The sequence below is a fragment of the Danio rerio genome, chromosome 17 (assembly GCF_049306965.1).
Source record: "Danio rerio strain Tuebingen ecotype United States chromosome 17, GRCz12tu, whole genome shotgun sequence".
NCBI classification, from domain to species: domain Eukaryota; kingdom Metazoa; phylum Chordata; class Actinopteri; order Cypriniformes; family Danionidae; genus Danio; species Danio rerio.
The window spans coordinates 19624279-19642384 of record NC_133192.1 but is presented as its reverse complement, the minus strand read 5'-3'; the positions used below and the strand labels follow the sequence as shown (position 1 = coordinate 19642384).

The 18106-nt window shown below is 34.6% G+C and overlaps 1 long non-coding RNA gene across 1 annotated transcript; it reads right to left on the bottom strand.

The window, feature by feature from the left end:
* Positions 1-13528: 13528 nt before the first annotated feature.
* Positions 13529-16881, bottom strand: LOC137488089 (uncharacterized). Its single transcript, XR_011006988.2, has 7 exons — positions 16835-16881; positions 16534-16571; positions 16200-16227; positions 15916-15975; positions 15488-15604; positions 15279-15382; positions 13529-14692 (listed from the first exon to the last, which is right to left on the bottom strand). It is a non-coding gene; the product is annotated as an uncharacterized lncRNA (long non-coding RNA).
* Between the last annotated feature and the right edge of the window lie 1225 nt (positions 16882-18106).

Below are 18106 nucleotides of genomic sequence, written 5' to 3'. Positions count from 1 at the left end.
CCCCATAATGACAATGTAAAAAGATTTTTTGAAATTGTTGCAAATTTATTAATAATAAAAAACCTGAAAAAAAAAATTACATGTACAAAAGTATTTGCTCTATACTTTGTTGATGCACCTTTGGCAGCAATTACAGCCTCAAGTCTTTTTGAATATGATCCCACAAGCTTGGCACACCTGTCTGGGAATTTGTGCCCATTCCTCTTTGGAATTAAATGTATTAAAATATTAAATATTTTAATTAAAAAAAAGAATTTCCTAAAATAAAAATTTGGGCTACTAAGTTTTGGACTTACTGTAAGTTATTTTGTTAGATTAGCTCCAGATTTGGCGTCAGTACTAATCTAATGTATATGCAGACATATACTATTGTAAAGCATCCTATAGAAAAGATCATTTAACAAACTATTTTAATGAGATATTTGTGAGGGGTGTACTCATATATGCTGAATACTGTACAGTTACATTTGATTGCATTTCATCGAATTTAATGAATGAGTCGCCACTAGTTTTGTTGTTATTTTTGTTGTTTTAAGAGTTTTAGGCCCAATCCCAATACTATTTTTATACCCCTACCCCTTCACTCTTGAAACAGAGTGTGAAGGGAAAGGGCTTCAAAATTTACCCCTAAGAGATGGGACAACACTATAGCACCTGCACACGTCATCATATGTCGTCTCGATCTCTTGCTTAATATGAGATCAGACGATAGCGACAGCTGCAGTTATTCAAGTTGTGTTATTTTTTGCTATTTACCTTGAGGAAATCACTGAAGGCATATATTATGTTATCATAGCAATATAATGTGGCAATAAGATCATAACTGTCACAGTGGCCATATTCATCTACATAAACATTGTAGTTATGATTATGGATTGCAAAATTAAGCAGTTTTTATTTTAGCATTTTTTTTTTAAAGCATGACGATAAAACACAAACACGGTTATGAATTTATAAAAGTATGTGTTTGCTTGTTGTAAAAATTTGTAGTAATGACCAAAAAATACTAATTTGTCTCCAGGTGCAGCTTTGCTGCCATTGTAGATGATGTATTCTGGGAAATTGTCTTAACACTTGCTCTCGAGTGTGGTCCAGAAAAATCTCAGTTTGAAGGGGTAACTAGCCCTTTCCCTTAGCCCTACGCCTTCAAGCTAAAAAGAATTGGGACTCTTCTACTCCTTCACGTGAATGCGCAAGGGGGTAAGGGGAAGGGCTAATTGGGCAGAATTGGGATTGGGCCTTAGTGTCACATGATCCCTAAACTAATACTTTGGTGCAGAAGAAACGTATCTTATTTTTATCAACGTTGAAAACATAAAAAATAAATAAATTAATAACCGTTTAAAGGCATTGTGCCATATTCATATATGTGGAGACAATTTTATTTTTTATTATTGATGGCGGGAAAGATCAAGACAACAGTGATTATGTGAAAATCATTCATTTAATTTCTTAAACAAAACTCCTACTGACCTCAAACTTTTCAAGATTAAATGTCATTTCCTGTCATAGAAAAGCACTAAGAGATCAGGTGAAGTATAAATCTCTTTTCGATTTACTGTCATATTTATGAATTTACTACATATAAATAAACATATCCCCAGACTGAACTGGCCAAATATTAAAGAAGTGCTTATCGATTTCCTCAGCTATATGCAGCCACTGGTTCCTTCTGTCTTTGGGAATTGAGCCACATATTTAAAGCACTGAACATCTCTGGCTGAAATGCTCTAATGATTCCCAGGCCCTGGGAGCTTATGGAATTTAATTTCTTGACACAAATATCAGCATCAGAAAAGGAAATTAAAGTTATCATTACTGTCAGGACATTATCGCAGCCTCACTTAACCTGCCATTCTGTGAAATGAATTATTTATGTTCCTTCTCTTTTATTTGGAGATGGGAGGGCTCCGAATATTTCAGTCTGCTACAATATAGGGGAGCTGCTATTAAGAAGAATTTAACTTTCGGAAACATTTGAACTGTCATGTTTAAATAATTCTCCACTAAAATTGACAACTGGCATATTAACACAATTGCTAGAATAGTCAGGGTGTATGGTTGGGAGAAAAAAAAAGGAAGTAATATAATATATTCTGCAATGAATTCTAATATGTTCTGCTCATTGATACATCTTTAAAGGGATAGTTCCCTCAAAAATGAAATTTTGCAATCATTTACTCAGCTGCATTACATGTTAAAGCTTCATCTGTACAATCTGATCCTTTACAAACAATGTAAATAAATAGTGAACTCGGCTGTCATGAAATATGAACAATAAACAGTGTTGGGCACGTTCCTTTAAATTAGTAATTAGATAAAGTTACTAGTTACTTCTCACCAATAGTAACTGAGTTATGCTTTACATTTGAGTTTACCAGCTTCATTCACGCATCAAACCTCGCTTCATTCGCGCGTCAAACCCCGCTTCATTCGCGCGTCAAACCCCGCTTCATTCGCGCGTCAAACCCCGCTTCATTCGCGCGTCAAACCCCGCTTCAGAACAGACGCAGATTCGCGTGATGGGCAGGGCTTCGGTCTGCCCAATGACTCTAGCTTCATAGCTGAAGGGCTAACATGGATTTTATGAAGAATATAACAGTGTTTATGTGCTTTAAGAAGGATGATAAACAGCGTCGATACGTTTAGAGCCGTGTTTGAGTCCACTACATCCTTTCAGAGGTGCATCCAGCTCTTTAAGCTCATAGACTCCTCCAGAAACTGAACCTGGCTAATGGAGGTTTTCAGCGGTGCTTCTGACTGAGCCCAGCCCAGTTTGATGAACTTCTTGTCTGTGTCTGCTGGGGGATTTCCCCTGGGACACCGACAACAGGCGATACGTCACAATCACGCCCCCACAAGAGCAAGCTCCTGATTGGTTGACGGGGCGCGAATGTCCGCTGAAGTTCAGATTTTTGAACGCGAGTTCCCGCCACGCCACGCCATTCGCGCCATGAGCACCGCGCAATTCTCGTCATTCACGCCACGCCATTCGCGCCACGCCATTCGCGCGTATCGCGCCGCAGGGTGTCTATTCGCGCGTTTGCTTTGACTTAACATGTAAATCACTCGCGCTTGACGCGCATGCCGCATCTGGTATGAACGCAGCATAAGGGTAAAAGTAACTAATTACCAGGGAAAGTAACTATTGTGTTATTAAAAAAAAAAAATCTAATTTGTCAAATGACTAAAAAATATAAAACATTGTTGCTAATCTACACTATTTTAATGTTGTTGTGAGACAATGTGAAAAAACAACGGCAGCATGTCCTAAACTATAGATCTAGATACTATTTAGTTTAGATTTGTCTGATTAATAAGAGTTTGTGGTGGAGAAAGATTATGTTTACATTGATGTTGTGGCTTCGTCTCCTCTGGTAGCAGAGCTCACCAGTCACCTGTGTTCTTAGCCACTAATTTTGTATTGGTTTTGACAACGTGAGGCGCTTCATTAGATTAGAATGACTTGTCACTGACACAGACTCTTTTTATTCCTGAGCATAAGTTGCACTAGATATAAACATTTTTGATTTTGACCTCAATGAGGGAAAAGTACAACTTATATTTCCAGTTTGCAAACGCTATCTTTCACCAATTTTCATCGTCCTGGTCGTTGGTGTGTGTGACTGAATGTGTGCTTGGTTGTGTGAAGACCTGCCCTACTCTGCCTCTAATCGGCAAATGACAATTGTACCCTATCTAAGCCAATCATCACGTTCTCAGACACACTAATCATCATCACTGGTTGGTTATGAGTCCCACCCCAGGCCCGAACACACACACACTCCCTAGAGAAAGACCAGTCCTATGGCTGCTCGCATGAAAACTGCTTCAGTGTTCTTAATAATAGTAACGTGCATTTTATTGTCAGTAGCGGTAACGGCGTTGTAACAGTGGAAACAGTATTTAATTTGATTACTAATCACTGAAAAAAGTATCACTGTTATTAACGCCATTTATTTATAGCGACGTCATCCCCATTACTAACAATAAATAATAACAATAAAGTTATAATGAACAATGACTTGAAGGAGAGTAGATGATGAAAGAAAGTCTTCCTGAAGTGAATTACAATTTAAAATGAATTACATTGGCAAACTTTGGGTTTATGAGTGTTCAAGTTGTTCTGTCTACATCTTGCTGTGTTTTTTCTGTAAAACGAATGTGACAGGGTGGTATGACGCCGCCGACAGCTTCAATTACTTTATGCACTATCGCAAACGCTTACCTCCGTATGGATGGCTTTTTCTGTGTTGCCCAGTGTTTTGCCATGTCCGCTGGTGGACTTCAGTGGCAGGGTTCATGTCCGGCAAAGAACGGTTCCAGAAACCAGGTAAAACAACAGAAAAATGTATTAAACAAATAAATAAACTGGGCAACATGATGGCGCAGTGTGTACGGATGTTTCAAAGTGATGGGTTGCAGCAGGAAGGGCATCGGCCGTGTAAAACATATGATGGATAAGTTGGTGGTTCATTCCGCTGTGGCGACCCCAGATTAATAAAGGGACTAAACCGAAAGAAAACGATTGTATAAATGAATAAATAACTGAAAACGTGGTCAAATCTGAAAATGTGGTAAAATCTTGCAGCTGTGACAGCTTTTCTTTTTCTTGATTAGCTTTTGAAAACACTATTGGTTGGGTTTAGGTAAGAAAGTGGGTGGGTCAGTCAGTCAACAGCAAGCTGGTTGGCTGCAGTGTATGTTATTGCAGCCTCTGGTGGATTTACCCGAAAACAAAAACTGCAAGCAGATGTTGCTCCGAGTACATATTTTGTTTTTTTCATAAATGTAGACCAGGGTACATATCTGCAATGAGCCTGGGTTGCTTTATTCACTTCCTGGTAACATGGATTTTTCTTTATGGCAGGCATTTTAGTGGGTGTCTTGTGTAATTCGCCATCTTTCAAAAATCCATTCGTTTCCCAAAGAACTAAATCATGCAGAGCCCTACATTTTTTTTCTAATTTCAGGACTGTTTCAAGCGGATTTGCGTGACGATAGTGGAGTAAAAATGACAATCTTAACTTGCGATACATGGCGACTTTAAGAGAATTGAATGTTTTTACAGCATTAACACCATATACAACAATACCTGTTTACCTACAGCATGATTCCAGTTCCTGTGTTTCAGTCATTTTGTCTTTTATTGTACACGCTCTGTTTTCTGACAGGTCTTATTTTCAGTATTGAGGGGTTCAAGCACAGCAATGTGTGATTACAGCATTTGAGTGTCATTCGACATCTGGAGATTCCAGACATCTGTGTGGATGAGTGACTCTATTCCTCTCTGCCTCTGCACACTCACACACATATGGTATCTGAGAAGCTTCAAAAACATGTTAGTCTGCTCCTCTCGGAATCCAATCACACATCTCCGCTTCCTGAAGACCTTCACTTCCACATATGCTAGTTAGAAGTCTAACAAGACTGCAGTCGCTTATGGTAATAGGCAAACCAAACATTAATGTCCATAGAAAAGAAAAACTGTGGATACTTAAAAGGTTTTAACTTTTTCATTTATTTTTTATTTACACGGATACACACTGAACAGTTGGACTTTAATATACAACAATGCTTGTGTGAAAAAGAAACTGATAATCTCTTACAATCTATGAGTTAGCAGTTTCATAAGAGATCTCAAAAAGTGTTCAGGTTTAGACAGAGAGAAGCAACATAGATGGAAAAAGACAAATGTACAGTATAGATAATGTAGAAAATCTGATAGCATGATAAACAAAGGATGGATGGCAGGATTTATAAAGTATTAAAGCATTAAATAGAACGACACTTTAGATAAAGCTTTTCAATAAAAGTGGAAGGAAGGATGGATGGATGGATGGATTGGGAGGGGGAAAGGAATATAAATATAAATGTATAGTATAGATATTGTGACAGAATGAGGGTTAAACATGACTTTGGATGGATAAGGAGGAAAGGATGGAGATGGAAAGATGCATGGATGAATGGAGAGAAATTTATGGATGAATGAATGGATGAGAGGGATAGATGAATGAACAGACGGATTGGTAGGATGGATACACGACTGGAGAGAAAATGATTGATGGATGGATGGATGAATGGATGGATGAAACAAAATGGATGGATGGATGGATGGATGGATGGATGGATGGATGGACAAATGGATAGATGGATGGATAGATGGATGGATGAAACTAAATAGATGGATGGACATAAATGGAAAGATGGATGGACAGAAAACATGAATGGATGAATGGACGGATATATGTGAATGGATGGATGGATGGATGGATGGATGGATGGATGGAGGGATGGATGGATAGGTAAATGTAAATGGATGGATGGACGGATGAACGTAAATGGATGGATGGACAGATGGACGGATGAACATAAATGGATGGATGGATGGATGGATGGATGGATAAATAAACGTAAATGGATGGATGGATGGATGGATGAACATCAATTGATGGAGGGATAGATAGACGGATGAACCTAAAATGATGGAAGGATGGATGAATGGATTAATGGATGGATGAACGTATAAGATAGATGGATGGACAGATAAACGTAAATGGATGGATGGATGGACAGATGAATGTAAATGGATGGATGAATGGGCAGATAAATATAAATGGATTGATGACTTGATGTATGGATAGATGGACAGATTACATAAATAAATGGATAGAAAGAAGGATGGATGGATGGATGGATGGATGGATGGACAAATTAACGTAAATGGATGGATGGATGGATGGATGGATGGATGGACAGATGGAAATTGACAGATAGATGGGTTGACGGATAAATGTAAATGTAGGGACGGATGGATGGATGGTCGGATAAACGTAAATGGATGGATGGACAAACGTATGGATGGATGGATGGATAGATGGAAAGATAAACGTACAGAATAGATAATGTGAATGTTAGATAAACGTGATAGAGAGACAAACAATGGATGGATGGATTTCTAAAATATTAAAGCGTCAATTAAAATGAAGCTTTAGATAAAGTGTTTAAATAAAAGTGACAGAACTATAATGGACAGATGAATGCATAGATGGATGAATGGATGGATGGAGTGAAAAAATAGGCCTGATCTGCTCTCAAAGCAAAAAAGAATGAACGACAAAAAGCAAAAATCAATTAACACTAGCCAAGAGTGGATCATTACAGTATATCACATGCAATAACCTGAATGATAGAATAATAAAGAGCAATTTATTTAGAATTAGGCCAGAGCGATTCCAGCAGGAGAAGATGGATGTGTGGAGATAGACAGATCTAATTAGCCTTGTACTAAGTCCCAGTGCAGTTCTCCTAGTCTTCTCTTGCCGGTCTCTACAGCGGCATAGCTCTGCTAATCCATGTCCACTGCTTAATGACTGCAAATCGCTGATATCTGCAGCTGATGAAAAGCTGAGAAGATTAATCTCACATCCCTTTTCACCACAAAACGCATAACCTTGGAAGAATGAACTACTGTATATTTTCCCACTAATGTGTCAGGAAATTGATCTTCGTAATCATGTTTAATAAATTCAGTCTGTGTTTGTTTTTTCATCATTCACGCATTTGGCCAGCTAGCATGCATGCACAGCTCTACCATAAGTACTATATTCTGTTAACTTTTAGCTTTACAGCAGCAAATGTAAAGGCGTTTAAGAGTAAAATAAAAAAAGTATGCACACAATGCAAGGGAGTTTGAGGAAATGAGGGTGAAGCATAACTGGCAAATTAATCTCAACCTTTAGAAAGGGGGAAATGGCAAGAGGGGCCGCTGAAGGGAGGGTAAATGCCCCTCTGGACGCCTGCCAACTGCTGCCATCTTAGAATTTACATCTGTTTACTTACCAGCTTAAACCCACTCATTTCTCCACAGCTGAGGTTTGCTGACCCGTGCATCCAGCCCTCTTGCCTGAAATGAATCTCTCTCACACATGAACACACACACACAAACTATTTTATAGTATTATTATTTATAAATAACAAAGGGTGCACTCAAAAAAAATGACATGTGCTGTTTGTTCAAACTACTTGATGAGCTTAAAATGAGCTAAATCAACACAATTATTGAGTTTTGTTGCGTAAACTGAATTGTTATATATTCAATCCACTTCAATTAGTAAAACATTATTAACATTAAAATATTAATAAGTTTACTTAATTCACAGTGTGAGCCAGAGTTAGTTGTCACATACAGTACGATTGTCTCAAGAAGTGTAACTAAAGGGTTTGACACACTATCAGTGATATATGAGGTGACAGTGCTAACCACCGAGTAGGGATGCAACGATTATAGATTTTCCTTTTACAATTATAAGCTGAGGAATAATCCCAGTTTCACAGTTGTTACGATTAATGTGCATTCATTAGTTTTAAAACACTAATATTTTAGAAAATCTCATGAAAACTTTTTATATATTAAAGTGTGATTTATTGCTGCTCAATAACTAAATAATACAGTACAAAATAATCATAAAAAAACAAGTCAATTTCTCCTTGGACTTAAAAATAAGAAGTTTTTGACATTTAAACAGAAGTAATAATTTTACACAGAAAATAAACAATAAATAAATACATTTTAAAAAATAAGAATAAATAAAAAATAGTATTCTAATGTAAAATCTAAGCATCATATTAGCGAAGTATTTCCCTTTAAAGAGAACAAATGTAATTAAAGGCTGCTGAAGCTCTGTCTGAAAGACACTTTTGACTATTTTCAAACAAGTTGGGATTTTCAACAATTTGTTTTCTCTCTCTTTTGAGTAGAAATGTGTTTATTCCATACAAAGTATGAAGCAGAAAGGTCAGTTCGTGTCACTTAACTCTCGTGACTTTCATCTGGGTGCGCCTGGAAAGCGTAAGTGTGTTGTACAGCATGCACACTGTATCATTATAGATTATAGATTACACATGACAAGTCACTCGTATCTTTTGAATGGGGAAAAGTGTAACTGGCAATATGGTGAATAAAGCCCCGCCTACTAGTAGAGAAGCCGATCATCAATTGCTATATGGTTAAAAAAAGCTCACCATTAATTAAAGGAGCCAATCCTCGATCGCTATAGACTGACAATACTTGGAAGGTGGGGTTAAGACCAGGCGTAAGTTTCTGCAGATTTTGTGATTTGGACGTTTAGAAATTAATCTAAAGGAACAGCTGTTGTTTAATTTTTTATTGGTGATTCCTAATATAAAATTTAATCATAAGCTTGGCAAGCAATTTTGGAGAATTTGATGTTTTTCCATTCACACAGAATGCCTGAGCATACTGCCCGAAAGGCGTTTCAAAAATAGCCGTTGAGTGAAATGACTTGCCTTAAAGGGACTTTGACCAAGTGCATGTCACTTCCAATATGCGCACAAGAAAAAGAATTACGAATTTGCGCACACAAAAGATACATCATGTGAACGGTCCTTAGTTAATAGCCTCAACCATAGTTAATCCAGTGTGTGTGCATATTAGTCTCAGTGCACAAGCTTGAAACTTTAAAATAGCGCACAGTTGGCATAACTTTGTTTAGTTGCAACAGTTCTGTTCCGTGCAGAAACATGGTGTTGAGAAGCCTTTACGAATAAAAACCATGACGAATTAAAGCGCAGTAAAGAGTGAAGTCGGTTAATCCACTGAGCCATCATGTCGCCCATTGAAACAGTATAATTTATACAAAAATGTAATTATCGTTTACTCACAAAATATATTAATGAATGGTAATAACCAATCTATTACTCAAAAAAAAAAAAACAGAGAGACAAAAACAATGTGAAACACGAAACGCATATGCTGCCATCTTAAAATAGTGGCAGTTTTGTTTACCACTGACTTGGACCCAATATGCAAAATGTTGTCACATCATACATCATTCAAAGTGTGAAAATGCTTTACGCTATATTTTTTACAAAGTGTTTTAAAGAAAAAAAAAAAAAGAAAAGAAATGTATAGAGAAAAATAACACCTAAGGATCCTAGCTATGCATTATGGTCTTGAAAAGTGAAATGATCAATCTGTACAAGAAGCTAAATGTTATTTACAACATTATTACCTTTAATCCACAGCCTTGGCAAGTGGTCCTGAGTGCATTCAAAACATTCTGGAGCACAAGCTTCCCTGTTGCATAATGGATTAAGTGTAATAAGGTGTAAATAATGTTCAATTTATTGCAGAGATTGATCGTTTCACTCCTCAATGTCTCATCAGGAGCCACACAAATTAATTCTGTTAACCCTGTATATGATTTTTTTTTTTTTTACTTTCAAATTGTAGATACCTACTTTATTAATCACCAAAGATTATATATATATATATATATATATATATATATATATATATATATATATATATATATATATATATATATCCTATATTCAAGTGTTCTACTGAAGAAAAAAAGTCACAACTTAATTAACAGAACTTTCCATTTTTGTGTGAACTATTCCTTTAATGACAGATTTCCATTGTGACAACATGTTCCACTATTTTATCACCATGCATTTGATAATCTTTCATTCCTAAGCAATAGCTGCTTATCAATACATATTTGTAGTACTGTTTAGAATGTATGGCTGTTTGTAGAAACCGATCAATAATAACACTTGCTTTGAGTAATACACACCGAAGCAAAAAAAATTGTGGCTGCCCTTGTATTTTGTTGTTATTTTTGTTATTGCATTTATCACTCTTAATGTGTTGTACCAGCCAAAAAGTCATTAATGCATCACTTTGAGAATATTATTAAGCAGCAGAAGCACATTACCTACGGTTTTCACTTCATTACATTCCTATTAGAAGCTTGGATAGGGACTGGACACACGAGCTGTCATGAAAGAGTGTTAGACCACAAGGGGGAGGAAAGGGCCGGCTGTTAGCCATCCTTCTCAGTTCCACCAGCGTCTCACACATGCTTAAACTTTACTGGAAAGACTCCACGGAGATTGGATTAAATACTGTTGTAAAATCAGACTCTGCAGTAGCAGCCTCTTTTAAACAGGCGGACTGTCCTTTTAGACAATCACTCCAAAATATTCAAACATCATTTGTTGAAATAAAATAAAATAAAATAAAATAAAATAAAATAAAATAAAATAAAATAAAATAAAATAAAATAAAATAAAATTAAATTAAATTAAATTAAATTAAATTAAATGAGTGACCAGACATTCTCTTCATTGGCACCTAAATTGTGGAACTCTTCACGCTCTGATATTCACCATACAGAATGCCTGAATATTTTTAAATAATCACATAAAAAAACTTAATTTTTAGGATAGCTTTTGTTTGATTTTTAGATCTATTATTAATCATATTATTTATTGTGTTTTTAATTATTTTTATTATTGCTTTTTTTTTGCATTTATCCTTGTATATTTCTTTTACTGCAGCACATTTTAAATGTATGTAAAGTGCCTTGCTACTTTTAAAGAATCTATACAAAATTAAAGTGTATTATTATTATTATTATTGTTATTATTGTTAGAATACAACTATATTGTTATTATTATCATCATTTAAATGAATTAAATTAAAATAAAATAAAGTAAAATTAAATTAATTAAATTAAATTAATCATGTATCAGGACAAATATAAATCTGAAAGTATTAAAGTCAACAAATCAATCAACACATTGATTTGCAGTTGCTGGTCCTAAACTCTGGAATACTCTACCAGTTCACATTAGACTTTTCCCATTCATTTCTGTGTTTAGGTCAGTTTTAAAAACCAATCTATTTTCTCTTGCTTTCAATACTCCTTGATTACTGTTTTATTGCTTTTATTTGTTAAATGCTTCTTTTATATTCTGCTTTCTGTCTTTATTACTCCTATGTATAGCACTTTGACCAACTTTGGTTGTTTTTAAATGTGCTTTTTAAATATTGTTGTATTGTACTGTATTGTAACACATAAATCAATACATAAAAATCAAAACACAATTTATTACATGTACCATAATAAGAATAAGATTCTAAATACTGGAATTAACGAACAAACGATTGCATGAATTAAAGAATATTTAATTTCTTCAGAAAGAAAGAAAGAAAGAACTACAATAATAAAACTCTGAAAAGTCTATTGTCCACAAAAACAAAAAAACATGTAAACTTCTTAATAAACAGCTCCTGAATTGCATAAGCTATGACAAACATGAAAACAACTGTGGAAACCAACTCGTGTTCTTTTCTAAGCGTTCACCTGATGCACTCTTTTGATTATCTATCCTGATAATCCTTTTCATAGTTACAAAATTTGTGTTCAAATTTGCATTCGCCCCAAGCAAAGATTGCTTTTTTTTTTTTTTTTCAAATTGCTAAGACTTGTCTGCCAGGTTTTCAAAGTTCAATTTTCACACAGAGAGACACTGAACACACTTTCCGGGCATTTTAACTTCTCCTGCTACTCTAGAACGATTTAGCGGCTCCATCTGTAACTCAGTACGACCTTCAACCGTAGATCCAGCAGAGGCACAAAATGTGTCAAAGTCCCCTAAGAAGGCCCTCATTCTCCACCGTATAACAGTATGATCTGAGATGATTATTCCTTAACTAACTCTCCTTTAATTAACTCCTGATTAGGTATTAATATCAGACTCCGGGTTGCATGCGAGCAGTTGATGCTTTTAATAAGTGGATTAGCACTAGTGTTTTTTTCGCTCTGTCTTCACTCAGGCTACAATCTTCTCTCCCCTTGAGTCCTTGGCTCTTGGCCAGAAGAAATGTTCTGCTAACAAGTTTCTTCTTGTGGTCACAGGCGTAAGCTATGAGGTGTGAGGAGAGCTGCAGACTGTTTGTCCAACTGTGTTGTCTGTTTTAAAATTAATGGAATAAAAAGGCTAACTTTTTGAGGATCGGATCACAATAATTAGCCCGAGGGTTTGAAGAGGCGTCAAAGAGCTGCGAGTATTGATGTGATGCAGAGTTAGAGAAGCTACGCTGATGTGGGCTCTTGCCAAGCAATAAACTATTCAATTATTTTGTAGGTAAAGTGTGTAAGTTTCGGATTCTTATTCAGCAAAAAAATTAAATGCTGATAGATGTGCTTTATTTCTTTTGCCAATTAACTTTTCTAAATGCTTCTGAATTCAAAACAGAATCCAGATGAAAATTATTCTGTGAATATGTGCAGAATATACCATTTCTTAAGTTCAAAAGTATGTTTGCTTATAAAGTATGTATTGATTTGATCAAGAAAAATAGCAATAATGTTAAATATTATTTTAATTGTAAATAAAATGTAATTTACTCTGAATTAAAAATGCTATTTTAAATCATTAACATTATTATTATTATTATTGTTATTATTATTATTATTAGTCAATCTTGAGGGTAAAATTGTACTGTTTAATGTTTTCTTGGAAACTAATATTAGTTTTAGGATTCTCTAAAGGAAAAAGGCTAATCAGAAATTATTATTATTATTTATTTGTTGTTATTATTGTTATTATCACTCAAAGCTGAAAATGTTGTGGTATTTAATAATTGTGTGGGGGAACAGCATTAGACAAAAATTTACTTATTCTGTAAAAAAAAATGCCTGTCTTGTTTGGTCAATTTAATTAATCTTTACTGAATTAAAAAGTAGTTACAATACAAACAAACAAACTCAAATCTTGCTGGTCTCTAACAGCATTTTCTAATGTATTCATTCAAATAATTCTCAACCAATGTATTTATTTAAACAATCAATTTGAATGCAGAAATGGTATAAAAAATTGTATAAAACAATTTAAATAAAAATATACACTGTAAAAAATTTGACCTTAAATTCACAGTAAATTACTGGCTAATAATTGCATTACTTTCACAGTAAATTACTGTATGTAAATTCACAGTAAATTATTGTGAGGTAGTTCACAGTAATTTACTGTGGTTTTGTCACATTAAATTATTGTGAAATTACAACCATATATTGTAACTTTACAGTAGATAATTAAGTCCGTTACTGTGATTTCACAGTATTATCTTGTAGAATTAACTATATTTTACTGTGAATTTGCAAAACGATTACTGTGATTTAGCAGTAGGTTGCGGTTTAAATACCTGATTTAACTGTAAAGTTACAGTTATATCCCGGATTACTGTAATTTAACAGTTTGGTGCTGTAAAATTTCAAAGCAATTTTAGGTCACACAAAAATGAAAATTCTATCTTGATTTACTCACCCTAAGGTTGTTCCAGCTCTGTTAAAAAAGATTTTTTTGTTAAACACAGGAATAAAAATATCAAATATTCCCCTTTGTGTCCAAACAACCTGAGGATGTGTAAATGACGACAGAATCTTCATTTTTGGGTGATCTGAAAAGACTCTAAAATTAAAAAAACAAACACACATACATTTTTACAGATTTATTTAACAGCTTAATGACATCTGTGTAAACATTTCAGAAAACTTTCAAAAGGTGAAGGTGAAGCCTCAAAAAATACTATAAGAACATATTAATAAAAAAAATCTGACATCATATGTAGCATACATATAAAAAGCAGTGCTTCAGAGTGCGCTCTCTCTCTCTCTCTCTCTCTCATTATATATATATATATATATATATATATACATGAGAGAGAGAGACAAAACTTCTTGCTAAATTAGGCAGTCGTCTATTCAAGGTCAATCATTTTCCTGATAATTTTACACACTTGCTGGTTGATGTGTCTTCTCTGCTTCTTTGACTTCGTCTGTCTTCCATCTCCAAACTGGTGCCCAAAAAGCACCTATAAGCAAAAGGGCAGACAAACAGTTAGCTTCATACAACACTACTGGGACACTACTGCTGCACTACAGAGCAAAATTACTGTTAGCTCAGTTTGAACATGCTGACAATACTGTAGCTCAGTCAAACTGCAATCATTTAAACAAAAACATCTAAAAAACATTTCCGTCACAAACACACAATCAAGAACAGTCTAACAACAAATAGTGATTTGAATGACCTAGGCAGAGCATTTTAAAACAGTTGATTTAATTTACATCTTCTGTTTACAGACTATAATCTAATGCTGGGTTCACACTTATTGCAAAGTTAACACATGCATCACAGCACTTGCTCTTGAATACTAGCAGGATGTTTCTTGCATCAAGCTAATTTTTCATGATTTAAATATTTAAATATTAGGAAAATTTTGCAAAAAAAACTTGATTGAAGTGATACAGCACTTGTGTTGTATTCATTTCAATCAAGTTTTTTGCAAATATTCCAAATATTTTTCAACCTTTTTTAAGTTTCACTTAATTTGTGCTGCCCAGTAAAAATTTCCCACTATTTATGCATTTGCAATGACTTGCATGTAATCCACTCACCTGAATAGGTAACTTCACATATGGTATAAGAGTCCCATCCTTTTAAAGACAGCTTCCCCTCTGGTCTCCAGCACAGACAAACAAATTGTGTCTGCAACACGGCCCTTTATTACAAGGGGACAAGGGGAGTCATGACTTGTGCTCCTATACATTCCTTGTTTAACCCCCCAAAACAAGCCCTCAGTTACAATATTTATTGTTGACATTACCTTACATTCCAGAGTGCAAAAGGCATCTTCAGCATACTTCAGTTTCAGACCAGATCCAAAGTCAGTTGTGAAACCCAGGTGAGGTCCCATGACCACTCGACCCTCCAAGGAATAAGACTAAAAGGGGGAAAGAAGGACTAAATTAGAGGTGTTTGTGAATAATTAAATTTGTTTGTAGAAACAAAGTTGACATTCCATGCTCTGCCTATTAAAAATCAAGCAAACAAACACACATGCCCAGTAAAATTGCTAATAAAAATAAAAACTATAGTTTAAAAAAATCTTTGTCTAATATTTACTACTACTGGAGGTACTGGTGGAACTTCTGGAAGAAGAAAAAGAGTTTGTACAAGAAACTGCTCACAACAAATCTGTGAAAAACCTGACATTTAAAAATCTAATAAAAATGATGAAGGCATCAACATTACCTTTAATAATCAAGCGATTGTTGATTGGTTGCATCAGTGTTTCAACATCAATGGCTGTGGCTGCAAAAAAATATGAATATAATAAGAGTAGAATAAGACTCAACCTAACACGCGCACACACACACACACACACACACACACACATACTCATATATATATATATATATATATATATATATATATATATATATATATATATATATATATATATATATATATATATATATAGGTTTAGATTGTGATAATGAATTTAGGTTATATTTGTGTGCTCAGAATTTACTCACCTCACACTTCAGCTATTATCAGGTACACCTGAACACCAAAAAATTAAATCTAACGTTACAGTTAGTGACAATATACAATTAGTTCTCATTAGTAAATATTAGCACTGCATTAACACCAGTGAGAAATATACAATATGTAACAGTTACTGTTAGTTTAAAAGAATACAACTGAATTGTATTATAAGCCTCATTAAATAAAACAGTTAAGACTTGTTTCATAATGAGTTTAGTTTATTTAACTAACTTAACGTTAACGTTACAGTGAACAAAATTAACGTACATGATGGTGACTAACGTAACCGTAACGTTAACTTAAGTGAAGGTCAGAGCTTACCTTAACTTTAGTCATTTCACCTTTACTTCAGTCTTGTACTGAAACAGAAAATGCAGTTAACAAGAGGTTAATTAAAGAAAATTCCCTTTCTTTTTTCAGGAACTAACGTTAACGTTATGCTAATACCTCAGAAAACACTACAATCACCATCTGGCGTTGTTTTTTAAAAAAGGCGCGCTTAAACCCTGTACATGCGAGTACAACTAAAGTACTCGGTAAATTCCTGTTAAATGACATGCACTGTACAGAAATACACATACAACAATCATTTAACGGACAAAAGTCATATTTTAACACTTACCGAGGATGAATCCGTTGGGTGAAGAGACGACGCAGGCGTTGTCTGTCGTGATGGCGCTTGTTAGCGTTCGTGTCGAGTCAGTTCTGTTCAATGAATCGGCTCCTTTAAGTGAACAGTAAAGAGTCGAATTCGGCTCCTTTAAGTGAACAGTAAAGAGTCGAATTCGCCTGAAAACGATTCCGTTTTATATAATATTGTAAGACGCAAACATATAATTCATTAATATTTCATCATATTGCTAGGTTCGTGTACTGCTTGTACACGAATTGCTTGTTGATGACGATGAGCTCCTGAACACGTCTGATAAAATATCTGAATCTGATTCAATGTCACACGAGTCCTGAACCGAAGCAGTGCAAAAGTAATATATTGATTGAAATATAAAGTTAATTATTTTCTTCGCCATTCAAAATATTACATATCTCTGACTTCAACAATAAGAATAAAGTTCGTTTGGAGTGTATTGAGAATTATTATTTTTTCCTCCCAGGATTCATTTCGCACCAAGCTGCATCAAGCTGTAATGGTGGATAAGAAGGCACATAATATTATAAATATTGCTTGTAATATGTAATGAAATAAAGTTTTAACACTTTTTCATGCGAGAATATAGTTCTTCAAAACTCAAATCTGTGGATTGTTAGTAAAGATGGTGTGTAATTTTAAGTGTGTTTTGCCGGTAGCGGAGATCTATGACCTCCAGGCGGTAACGGCGCTCATTACTCATGTATCCGCCGAGAGGCGCCTGTCGTCAGGCTAGACATTGGGACAATTGCCCCGTCTTCGATGGCTCTATATGCGTCCGAAAATGAAGTTTTAACTGTTTTTCATGCTAGAATGTAGTTGTTTAAAACTCTAATCTGTGGTTTATTTATATAGATAAAAAAATAATAATTTATATATATATATATATATATATATATATATATATATATATATATATATATATATATATATATATATATATATATATATATATATATATATATATTTAATTCTGAGATTAGTGACCTCCAGGCGATGACAGGTGCCCAATACTCATGAAACCGTCTAAAGCAGACATTTACCCTGACATTGAAATAATTGTTGGCTGTTTAACAGTCTTTGGTTTCATTAATTAATTACTTTTTATTCAAGTTTATTATGTTTTGGCTAAGCACACAGTTGTTCATTAAATATTATTGCCTATTCTATGTTAACTGTATAAAATTAAATAATGGTGCAGTACAACCAAAAAGATGTTGGTAACCAAATCGTTTTGGGGGCTATAAC